The sequence below is a fragment of the Triticum dicoccoides genome, chromosome 3A (genome assembly GCF_002162155.2).
Source record: "Triticum dicoccoides isolate Atlit2015 ecotype Zavitan chromosome 3A, WEW_v2.0, whole genome shotgun sequence".
Classification (NCBI taxonomy): Eukaryota; Viridiplantae; Streptophyta; class Magnoliopsida; order Poales; family Poaceae; genus Triticum; species Triticum dicoccoides.
The window spans coordinates 567,697,337-567,707,146 of NC_041384.1; the positions used below are offsets into that span (position 1 = coordinate 567,697,337).

The window sequence follows — 9,810 nt, forward strand, 5'->3', positions numbered from 1 at the left end:
TTTAATTCGAGTATTCCGCGTGTGCAAAACTGGCTTGCACCCGTTGTATGTGAACGTAGAGCTTATCACACCCGATCATCACGTGGTGTCTCGGCACGACGAACTGTCGCAATGGTGCATACTCAGGGAGAACACTTATACCTTGAAATGTAGTGAGAGATCATCTTATAATGCTACCGCCGAACTAAGAAAAATAAGATACATAAAGGATAAACATCACATGCAATCAAAATATGTGACATGATATGGCCATCATCATCTTGTGCCTTTGATCTCCATCTCCAAAACACCGTCATGATCTCTATTGTCACCGGCATGACACCATGATCTCCATCATCTTGATCTCTATCAACGTGTCTTCACATGGTCGTCTCACCAACTATTGCTTTTGCGACTATTGCTATCGCATAGCGATAAAGTAAATCAATTATATGGCGCTTGCATCTTATGCAATGAAGATACAACCATAAGGCTCCTGCCAGTTGCCGATAACTTTAACAAAACATGATCATGTCATACAACAATTTATATCTCATCATGTCTTCACCATATCACATCACAACATGCCCTGCAAAAACAAGTTAGACGTCCTCTACTTTGTTGTTGCAAGTTTTACATGGCTGCTACGGGCTGAGCAAGAACCGTTCTTACCTACGCATCAAAAACCACAACGCGGTATAATGATTGCTTTTTGATCTTCAAAAATAACATTGTTCATTGAATTTGATTCAACTAAATTTGAAGAAACAGACACCCACTAGCCACTTGTGTGCGAAGCACGTTGGTAGAACCAGTCTCGCGTAAGCGTACGCGTAATGTCGGTCTGAGCCGCTTCATCCAACAATACTGCTGAATCAAGAATCAACGAGTGACGACAAGCAATATGTATATACCCACGCCCACAACTCCTTTGTGTTCTACTCGTGCATATAACATCTACGCATAGACCTGGCTCGGATGCCACTGTTGGGGAACACAGTAATTTCAAAAATTTCCTATGCACACGCAAGATCATGGTGATGCATAGAAACAAGAGGGGAGAGTATTGTCTACGTACCCTCGTAGACCGTAAGCGGAAGTGTTATGACAACGCGGTTGATGTAGTCATACGTCTTCACGATCGATCGATCCTAGTACCGAAAGTACGACACCACCGCGATCTGCACACGTTCAGCTCGGTGACATCCTACGAACTCACGATCCAGCAGAGTGTCGAGGGAGAGCTTTGTCAGCACGACGGCGTGATGACGATGATGATGATGCTACCGGAATAGGGCTTCGCCTAAGCACCGCTACGATATGACCGAGGTGGGTTATGGTGGAGGGGGGCACCGCACACGGCTAAGAGATCAATGATTAACTTGTGTGTCTATGGGGTGCCCCCTGGCCACGTACATAAAGGATGGAGGGAGGAGGAGGCCGGCCCTCATAGGGCGTGCCCAAAGTGTGGAGTCCTACTAGGACTCCCTAGTTCTAGTAGGATTCCACCTCCCACATGGAATAGGAAAAAGGGAAGGGAGAAGGAGAAGGAAGGAAGGGGGCGCCCCCTTTCGCTAGTCCAATTTGGACCAGTCCATGGGGAAGGGGCGCGGCCACCCTTAGGCCTTTCTCCCCTTTCCCGTATGGCCCATTAAGGCCCAATACGAATCCCGTAACTCTCCGGTACTCCGAAAAATACCTGAATCACTCAGAACCTTTCCGATATCCGAATATAGCCTTCCAATATATCGATCTTTACGTCTCAACCATTTCAAGACTCCTCGTCATGTCCCCGATCTCATCTGGTACTCCGAACAAACATTGGTCATCAAATCACATAACTCATAATACAAATCGTCACAGAATGTTAAGCGTGCGGACCCTACGGGTTCGAGAACTATGTAGACATGACCGAGACACATCTCCGGTCAATAACCAATAGCGAAACCTGGATGCTCATATTGGCTCCTACATATTCTACGAAGATCTTTATCGGTCAAACCGCATAACAACATACGTTGTTCCCTTTGTCATCGGTATGTTACTTGCCCGAGATTTGATCGTCGGTATCTCAATACCTAGTTCAATCTCGTTACCGGAAAGTCTCTTTACTCGTTCTATAATGCAACATCCCGTAACTAACTCATTAGTCACATTGCTTTCAAGGCTTATAGTGATGTGCATTACCGAGAGGGCCCAGAGATACCTCTCCGATACACGGAGTGACAAATCCTAATCTCGATCTATGCCAACTCAACAAACACCATCGGAGACACATGTAGAGCATCTTTATAATCACCCAGTTACGTTGTGACATTTGATAGCACACAAGGTGTTCCTCCGGTACTCGGGAGTTGCATAATCTCATAGTCTGAGGAACATGTATAAGTTATGAAGAAAGTAGTAGCAATAAAACTGAACGATCATTATGCTAAGCTAACAGATGGGTCTTGTCCATCACATCATTCTCTAATGATGTGACCCCGTTCATCAAATGACAACACATTTCCATGGCTAGGAAACTTAACCATCTTTGATTAACGAGCTAGTCAAGTAGAGGCATACTAGGAACACTCTGTTTGTCTATGTATTCACACATGTACTAAGTTTCCGGTTGATACAATTCTAGCATGAATAATAAAAATTTATCAATGATATAAGGAAATATAAATAACAAATTTATTATTGCCTCTAGGGCATATTTCCTTCAGATGTTTACCCAGGTTCGGGCCCTCTTAATGGAGGTAATACCCTACTTCCTTCTTGATTGATTTTGATGAGTATAGGGGTTACAAGAGTTGATCTACCTCGAGATCGTAATGGCTAAACCCTAGATGTCTAGCCTATATGATTATGATCGCCTCTACGGACTAAACCCTCTGGTTTATATAGACACCGTAGGGGCCTAGGGTCGTACAGAGTCGGTTTACGGAGAAAGGAATCTTCATATCCGAACGCCAAGCTTGCCATCTACGCAAAGGAGAGTCCCATCCGGACATGGGGGAAGGCCTTCTATCTTATATCTTCACGGCCCACTAGTCCGGCCCATGTCACACAGCCCGGACGTCCGGGGCCCCCTACTCCAGGACCCCCTCACAAGGTGGAGCCGACACGCGAATCAATCCTTGACATAGCCTCGTGTATGTAGCCTTAGCAGAGTATGTACCCTCCTCTCATGCGTAAGGCCATGTAGATTTGTCAACAGCAAGAGGGTCACGTTGTACCGTGGCAATGGCATGCCGGAGGTGCAACATTTGCAACTGAGCCATGAAAAAGATGTCTCCATAAATATCTTGTGCCCAAAGCTCGCCCATAATCGCCCGCTCAACAGTTCTATGATTGATCACTCGGGTGTCCACCAAAGCATGGATGCTCGGGGCTATGGGGCTCCAAATTTGGCCATGACGGACCCTAGGCCGACGGTCCTTGGATGGGCTCTCTCTGACGAGGTGGCAGTCTGCGGTGTTGTGGAAGGTGGACTAGCCGTTCACGGGTTGGAGGTGTTCGACCAATTGCCTACAAGGTAAAAAGTCCTGGCTCGGTTTTTTTGTTGTGCACAAAAGTGAGTAGCTTGTGATGGAGATTTTGGTATTGTAGATGAGTACAATTGATTCATCCTCTCCATTGAGTGATTCCTCATTGCGACAAGGAATTTGACATGACCGAAGAGGATGACATCGTGTTGATCTTGACAATGCGCGTCAACAAGAGGCCTAACTATGGTGGTTATGTTTTCGGCCGTGAGTTCTTGCGGAGGGACCGATAAGAGGCTCACAATCAATTGATGCACAAGTACATTTGTGTAAATCCAGTGTATCTAGAGCGATACTTTTGACGATGGTTTAGAATGTATATGAAATTGTTTCTTCACATTTTTCCAAATGCGTGAAGAAACATGACCGTTCTTTTCGAGCAAAGAAAAAATATGTCCCGCGGCTGATGTGTTCGGGCTGCTGTTGGAGATGCGGCGCCCTATTTTACGGCAGCTCTTGGAGATGCAAAAAATTTGATGCCCAAAAACTCACTTTTTGCTGGTCCAGATTTTACTTCAAGCACCTTAATGGGTCCTAAAATAGAGGTGCCATTAGCGATGCTCCGAGCGCCTCCATGACAATTGTATGTTGTGGATTCATTCATGATGGGTGGAACAGGGGGAAACCCTTTCTTAGAGAAAATAGTCCTCAAAGTATACCGGTTAAGTTTATTCACACAAAAAAGTACCTAAATTCTAAAAAGTGCATACGCACTATTTCGCATCATCGAGCGGCCGGCCATGAGCCGTAGGATTTTGACGCGATGCGGACCTAACGGTAGATTTCTATCGTTTCGTGGTCGGCGTCCATTCCCCACCCTTTCGATGATCTGTCCCACACCTCCCCTCTCTCTTATCCCCTCCCTCTCCTCTGTCCACGGCGACACGGGTCGACGCGGCAGCGTGGTGCCGGAGACAGGGGATCGTGGATCCGGCGGCGGCGTCGTGCCGGAGACAGGGGATCTTGGATCCGGCGAGCTGACGGAGCCGAGCGGCTTAGGATCTGCAGACGCGGCGAGGGAGGAGCAGGACATCGCCTATTGTGGGAGCGCGTCACCCCCATGGTGAGGGAGACTGACAGCTCGCGCGACCCTCACGTAGCAGGAAGCGCCGCTGCGACGGGAGGAGGTAAGCGGTTCAGCGCGGAAGAGCTCGCGCGACTGCGGCATGTGAGAGGCGAGTCCCCGTGGTGAGGGAGTTAACTGGTTCGGCATCGGCAACCTGCAAGACTGCAAGTCGCAAGGTTAGCCCCCTTTTCAAACTAGTTTTTCATGTGGTTATCTCCTTCACTTGAGGATCGAGGCAGCCATGTGTGTTGCTTCCATGGTCCGAGAGATGATTCAGCAGGAGGTGTGGAGAAGACGTGGGGAGAGAAAAGGGGGATTGGTACACAAGAGCAATTTTTCCCCATCAAATTTGTTGGGCAGTTCTGCACACAACAGTTAAGCCATCATGGGAATTGTAGAAAGGATTGAGAGACAATTAGGGGCATTGTGTTTGAATCACTGCGGCAATTTTTGCAGGCAATAATAGAAAGACAATTATCATTACCAGTTTGTTCAGGAATTGTTGAATTAGGACATAGTAGTATCCCGCATCAATTATCCTAAATGTTGTCTCAAAGAAGAGTTTAGAAGCATATGTCATACTCTATTTGAAAGTTCAGACTTCTTTTTTCTCTAAAAAAGAATTGATTTGCTGTATCAAGGGAAATCAAAGATGGATGAGAAGAAGATGATTCAGCGGCGGTGGTTGGGTTTTGTGGTTTCACGTTTTGAAGCTTCGCGTCTTTAGCTGCGGTTTCCGGCGAGGTTCCAGTCGCCGTGGATGTGGCAGATAGGTGGGGCATAGGTATGGATTCCTTGCTTCGGTCCCAATGTGTGTTGCGTCGGGTCTACAGGACAAGATGCTAGGTGGTGGTGCACCCTCCCCCCGTATGTGTTTCCTCGATAGATCTGGCTAGCTGCACAGAGAGCATTACGCAGTTGGCTAGTTAGATTATGTAGTTGCACAGGAACGGCAGGGAAGTTAAGTGCAATGCATAAAAGCATGTCCAGGCACTTCGGGGTGTTTTTGCACACACATATGCTCATTTGGCCTGCAATGTAGTTTAGTTGCGCACACATTGATGTTTAGTTGGCAGGACTAGTTACACGCATATATGCTCAGTTGGTCTGCGATGTAGTCTAGTTGCACACACATTGATGTTTATTTGGCAGGACTAGTTGCACACACCAATGCTCGGTTGGTCTGTAATGTAGTCTAGTTGCACACCCATTGATGTTTAGTTGGAAGGTCTAGTTGCACACATATATGCTCAGTTGGTCTACAATGTAGTCTAGTTGCACACAAATTGATGTTTAGTTGGCAGGACTAGTTGCACACACATATGCTTAGTTGGCCTGTAATGTAGTCTAGTTGAGGCATAAGGATGCAGAGTTGTTGTCGCGCGCTGCAATAGGATGCAGAGGGGGCGGTGGGAGTATACAAAGTTGCTGCCGTGCGTGGCGACGACTGTGAGGAACCACACACGGCGGCAGACGGTTGCTCGAGCTTTCGGTGGGAGTGGTTCACAGGTTGTGGGCGATGTTTTGTTTCTGCGTTTGTATGGGACTCCGGCGAATTGTTGGTTGCCAGGGAATTTTGTGTGTTGCATATGGGCTAGTCGTTTTGCTTTAGGTGTCCAATTTTAGTTTTTTTAGACAGGTCTGGCGAAGTTGCACGCAGAGCAGTACATAGTTGGCCAGTCAGGTAATTTAGTTGCACAAGAGCCTCTAGGTAGTCGAGTACACTGCCCAAAGCATGTTCAGTCTGGGGTGTATTTTCTGCACATACATGTATGCTCAGTTCGCTTGCATTGCTGTCAAATTGCACATTCTATTTTTGTAGTTGTATACTACATGGATGCTCGGTTGGTTTGCTCTCGTTGTTAACCGAATAATCAATGACATTTTTGCCAACTATATGATACGCCTGCTGCCGATGATGATTTTTTTGCATTTTTTTGTATGCTACATGACTTTGTTCTCGTTTTTTGTGGCTGTAACTAATTTCCTCTAGTGATTGTAGTTAAATTATGTAGAAGTTGCATACCCACAGGTTGTTTGTGGGTAATTCACACAAGCCATTGCTAATATTTCAATTTCTTTTCTGATTTTTCTGTACATGATTTTATATCAATAGTAGGTTTGCATAACTAGTGCTTCAAATAGCAGGCTATCTGTTAGAGAGACGCATGACATCCAATTTTAGTTCCTGCAGTTTATCCAATTTGGTCATTTTTGTAGTACTAGTTGGCCATTTTAGTATCCCTAGTTGGATATGAGCATGAGAAAGTTGCACAATACGGTGATACTTAGTAGGCAGTTTAATTATCTTGTTTCTACATAGTCACATTTCTTGTTGGCATCTCTAGCAGTTGTAGTTGCACACGAACCTCATAATAGTTGGCTTCATATATAATGCAAGTTTCTTTTCATACACGGAACTAATTCAAGTTGGCACCCCTACAGTTTGTAGTTGCACATGAACCTTATAGTGGTTGGCATCCATATAAGGCATAGTTGCAATGTTGCACATGAACTTGATACTAGTTGTCATCTTTAAAAATTCACTATTTTAATTGCAATGACCTAACAAGTTTCCTGTCTTAATTATTTTAATTAGATGTGCGTGTAAGTAATTTGCCCCGTCCAACCAATGGCATGGGATAACAATCTAATCACCACAGTCACTAAGATGGGAGTTGAAGGCGCATGGTGTGTTTGACAAGGTACAAGCGAGTAGACCTTTTTTGCTCCCTATCTTTTGTTTTTTAATGCAGCTCCCATTTTTTTACTTGCACTTGTTTGTTCTGGTAGTTGCACAACTAGGAATATCAGTCTGGCACAGCAACCCATGCTAGTTGCACAGATGCACCTTTTTTCTCAATCTCAAAGGTAGTGGAAGAGGGAACAAACAAACAAATCAACATGAGTTTGAAACCAACAAATCAAATTTTGGTGGCACTATTTTTATCAAACTAAACATCGAAGTAGATTCTCTCAGTTGCACACATGGGTCTAATCAGTTGCACAGATGCACCTACAAGTTGCACAAATAACACACATGATGGGCACTGTTTTTTGCTGTTATATTGCATTTTTTCTATTTTCAAGCTTTTCACACAAGGTCTATTCCAGCTGCACACAATAGACACAAATCCGAAAGTACTTTTATTCAAGTCAAAGCATCCAAATTACTTTTGTCAGTTGCACAATTCTTTTTTAAGTTGCATAGAAAGAAGCCATAAGTTGCACACCACAAACCTATCTAGTTTCAATATGTTGTCAGGTTTGATGCCACATAGTGTTTTTTCTGTTTTTCCATAGTTTCACACAGGGGATTCTTCCAAATTTGGCCAAGATGACATACAACATGGGGTCCCATGTCTTCTCATGAAGTTTTTTTTCATGCATCAACAATCTTACAAGCAGTAACACATCTTCTTTTTGTTTTGTTTTTGTCTACCAACCAGGAGCTGGATGAACTAAAACATTACTGCATTATAGATATGACTAGTAGACTATATGCAATAAACCAGAACATATGACCTATATATGTTACATTTTCGGTACAACATGATGTTCATTTATTTCATTTGTCTGTGTGTGAGTTGCACAGTTTGAAACAAAGTTGGTTGGATTACCCGATCGAAATAGTTGGTCGCAACCAAATCAAAAGTTCCACAATATGCAATTCCATATTTGTGTGTTCCTGGGGTTTTATGTTTGTTTTTGCACAAGTTTAGGTGAACTTTTTTTGGAGCAGTTCTGTAGTTGCAGTCAATATGAAGAAGGATTGGAGAAGTTGAATTCAAGGTGAAGAAGAAGAGGAACATGCCACCTTGATTCCTCCTTTTTTCAAGTTGAAGATCTACAGCAGCCTGGTATGTCCCACTTCTTTCCTTCTCTTTTTCCTCCTAAAAAACCGCATAGGTCAGATCTTCTTATTCTTCACCTTGGCAGATCTTCCCTGACGGCTCCTGACATAGGGAAGGCTCCCATGGCGTGTTTCTGGTTGCTTCTTTTGTGGGGAAGAAGATGGTGAGTGAGGCAGCAGTAGATGGGTTGGTGTGCACTGCTTGATTGGTGAAACCAGGAAGGTGGAAGAGAAATGGAGGGGGGCAGAATCACGGGGGTTCAGGGCTGGAATGGGACGCTAGGGACCATATATTTTTTTATGCTGTGGAGAATTGCCTTTTTCCTTTTTTTCCTTGTTGGGACTGGGAGGGGACATAAACTTACCGTATCTAGCATGCCGCTCGGGACCGCTAGGGAGCCAACGGCCGCTCCCTAGACGCGTCCAAAAAAGTATACCGGTTAAGTAGGGGTAAAGATCACCCCCTCCCCCTAATATCAAAAGGAAAAGTCCTGATATTAATTATAGATTGAAATGGACGTCAACAAAAGATTGAAATGCGCTTTGGTGTCTTTATATTGTTATTATATAGTATTACCATCGTTTTCTCCTACGTGATGTTTTGCTGCCCCCATCTGCCACCGTGGACTATTCTTTTTTCTTGCTCCTTGCCACTGGCTGTGTCGGCGAGACGTCGGCGGGCGGACGGTATGTACGTAGCGGGAGAGAGAAAAAAGGCGGGGGAGAAAAATAGGGTGGGGCGTGCGGCACACAGTCAACGACTCTGCGCGCCGCCTTCCGACGGGGACGCGAGCGCCAAATCGGAGACGCCGCGTTGGGGAACGGGGTGTACGGACCGGCCGGACCCCGGTGACGCGCGAGTCGTCGGGGCGAGACGGGCTGCTTCAGGTAGCATTCCTGCTCGTATTCGCAGCTTATTTCCCAAGGAAAAACTCCCGCGGCAGGAAAAAGGGGAGACGTTCGATCCTCTCGGGGCACGGATACGAGCGGAGTCGTGTTGGCCACTTTTCCCCTCTCCTCGGTTCGCTTCTCACCGGCCATGCATCCGATTCCCTTCCCTTCCCTTGCCCGAGGGAGCGGCAACGGCCGACCCAAACGAACCTCGCGTTGGGGCGCGAGATTAGACAAAGCAAACCCGGACCAGAACACAACCCCAGAATGGACACGCACTAGGCGCTCGCCCTCGGCTCCCCCCTCGTCCCCTTCCCTTCCCTTCTCCCTTCCACCTGCGCGGTGCCTAACCCCTCCTCCTTTCTCTCCCCCAGATGCGAACACCCCGCCGCCCCCTCCTCATAACCCGCCGACCGCCGCGCCGCCTCTCCTCCCACCTTCCTCCGGCCCCTTCCCCCCTCCAGCCAAGCCCGATTCCTCTCCCCGGT

The 9,810-nt window shown here is 46.1% G+C and overlaps 1 long non-coding RNA gene across 1 annotated transcript; it reads left to right on the plus strand.

The window, feature by feature from the left end:
• The first annotated feature begins 4,363 nt into the window (after positions 1-4,363).
• Positions 4,364-8,716, plus strand: LOC119272169. The gene is made up of 3 exons (XR_005134705.1): positions 4,364-4,754; positions 7,178-8,438; positions 8,518-8,716. It is a non-coding gene; the product is annotated as an uncharacterized LOC119272169 (long non-coding RNA).
• Positions 8,717-9,810: the final 1,094 nt, after the last annotated feature.